The following is a 2,990-nucleotide window of genomic DNA, read 5'->3' as shown; positions in this document are numbered from 1 at the left end:
AGTTAGTTCCTGCACCAAAGAAACAGAAGTATAATGACAACAAAATGGGTATTCAGGAATAAGATAGATGAAAATGGTATAGTTACCAGAAATAAGGCAAGGTTAGTTGCTAAAGACTACTCACAGGAAGAAGGAATTGATTATGATAAAACTTTTGCTCCAGTTGCAAGATTGAAATAATATGATTTTCTAGCATTTGTTTCACATCAAATTTTTAAAGTGTATTAAATGGATGTCACGAGTGCCTTCCTAAATGGTGAGCTGAAAAGAAGGGTTTATGTGCAACAGTCACCTGGCTTGAAGATCCTGAATTCCAATTTTGTGTACAAGTTAATCAAGGCTCTATGGGACTAAAGAGGCACCTAGAGCTTGTTATGATATATGTAGAATTTCTACTAAACATGGTTTACTAGAGGACTATAGACAAACTCTTCTACAAGAAACATGGTGATGAAAGATCTAGTTCAAATTTATGGGATGATATCATCTTTGGTTCTAGAAATGAAAAGTTTGCAAAGATTTCCAGGCTTATGCAGAGTGAATATGAAATGAGTATGATAGGGGAATTAAGTTACTTTCTTGGACTACAAGTCAGCAAGAAGTGATGGAATCTTCATCAGCCAAATTAAGTATGTCAAAGATTATTGAAGAAGTTTGATATGGTTGATTGTTCACTGCATCTATACCTTGTCTACAGTAACAAAGTTGGATGAAGATAAAAAGGGCAAAGTGTAGATATTTCAAGTATAGAGGGATGATTGGATCTTTCTTACGTAACTGCAAGTAGACTAGACATCATGTTGCTACATGTCTGTGTGCAAGATTTCAAGCCAATCCAAGAGAATCACATTTGAGGCTGCTGTAAAGAGGATTTTAGTACTGAAGGGGACTCTAAACTTGGGATTATGGTATATCCTAAGGAACTGGTTTTGAAGTGTGGCTACAATATGCAGATTTTGCTGGATGCAGGGTGTGATAGAAAGAGAACTAGTGGAAGTTGTCAGTTTCTTGGACAAAGACTTGTATCCTAGTATAGCAAGAAATAACAATATGTGTCAACTTCTATAACAGAGGCTGAATTACATAGTTGCAGGAAGTTGTTGTGCTCAAGTGCTTTGGATTAAAAATAAGCTAATGGACTTGGCCTAGTGTTACACAAAATTCCATTATGTGTGACAATACTAGTGCTAGATCTATAGTGGTTAATCCAGTTAATCATTCTTGAACAAACAACATTGAGTAAGGTACCATTTATTAGAGAATATGCTAAAATGGTACCTTTGAGCTCAATTTTGTTCCAACAGGAAATTAATTAGTGACATTTTTACTAAAACTTTGGATGAAGCAAACTTTCACTAGAATTGTAGGAGAAATGGAATGCTTAATTCTTCATCCTAAGGCAAGACTCAGCTAATGTTTTGCAGCTGATTAATTTCAAGTAAATCAAAATTAATTTGATTAATTGGAAGTTAACTAAAATATGAATTATAAATATTTCATAAATCTCTGCATATTTATTTTCAAAAAACAAATTCAGCTTGGAATTTTTCAAATTCTAAGAAAACTACCTAAATGTAATTTACATCTTCAATATGTAAAATTAACACAAGGCAGAATTGTTAGCTCACACAACTGTAGAAGGGGGTGAATCAGTGTTAATACAATCAAACGATTTGAACACAAGTAAACAGTAAACATATATTTAATATGATAAACTCTGTTATAATGGAACTGTTCTCTCTCAGTGATGAACAAATTCACTAAGAGGCTGCTAGGTTACAAGTATAATCTTCTCGATAATGTAACACATATAGTGTAAACCCAAATCTGTGTTTATATAGTACACAGTTACAAGATAACTTCTAATTGATATGAAATACATTATATCTCCTAAAACTATATCATTCAGATATCTTCTACAAGTCTTACAGTCTTCTAACTCTTTCCATGCATATCTTTTATTGTAGTCTCGATATTCTACCGTAAACAGCTTCCTTCCTTATATGAAAGTCTTCCCGCATTAAGTTGATATGACCTTAAGTTTGATATTAAGTTCTGGCTTCTAGTAAGTCTTGATTCAGTAAATCCTGATATGTCCTGTTATTAAGATCTGAAAACTAAACATGAAACATATTAGACATGACATCTCAAATATATCTAACAATCTCCCCCAACTTGTAAATTATGCAAATTACAAGTTAATGATTGATGATATCAAAAAACATTTAAGTACAAATGCAATTAAGAGTTAACTAGATAAATAACTACAACTTTAGTCCTTGTAGCTTTACAATCTCATGAGTCATATGAATCCATAATGATTCTGACAAAGCTTGATATCAGCTTTTCTTCTTATCCTAGAGAGGACTTGAGAGAGTGTAGACTTGACTTGCATATCTCTTCATTCTGACTTCCAATCTGATAGACTGCAGTCCTTAAGCAGAGATATGGTTTCTTTCTAAACCACCATTCAGTCTTATTACCTAGGATGAGAGAGAATTCATTGTAGCACAGACATTTCTGTTTAGTATCACTCAAGCGTAGCAGAATTCTTCTTCATTGGAATTTCACTTCCATCATTTTCAATAATAGGAATGAATTCTGTAACTCTTGAACCAGAAATTCTTGCTTTATCTGATGGTCTTCAAAATGAAGTTTGGACCATCTCCTGGTAATATCAGACTTTACCTCTAAAAGGTAATGAAAGAATTGAAGTTCTTTCAAGATTTGTTTAGCAAATCTGATTTTGACATCTGTATGTCCTTTCATCTTCAGAAATAGAATCAGATTTCTTAACATTGTGCTTGTCATGAGCATCCAGTACCACTTGAACAGAGAAACTTATCAAGGTGTTTTTGTGTAACATCTTCAAGCGGTCTGTCAGTCAATGATATGGATCTCTAGTAGCAACTTCAACTCCTGTTTTGATCTTAGCTTCATCAGAACCTAGCCAACCCCGTCTGCTTGGTTCTCTAGCATTTAGCCCAATA

Source organism: Apium graveolens, chromosome 9, assembly GCF_009905375.1.
Source record: "Apium graveolens cultivar Ventura chromosome 9, ASM990537v1, whole genome shotgun sequence".
Taxonomy (NCBI): Eukaryota; Viridiplantae; Streptophyta; class Magnoliopsida; order Apiales; family Apiaceae; genus Apium; species Apium graveolens.
This window is presented reverse-complemented; position numbering follows the sequence as displayed.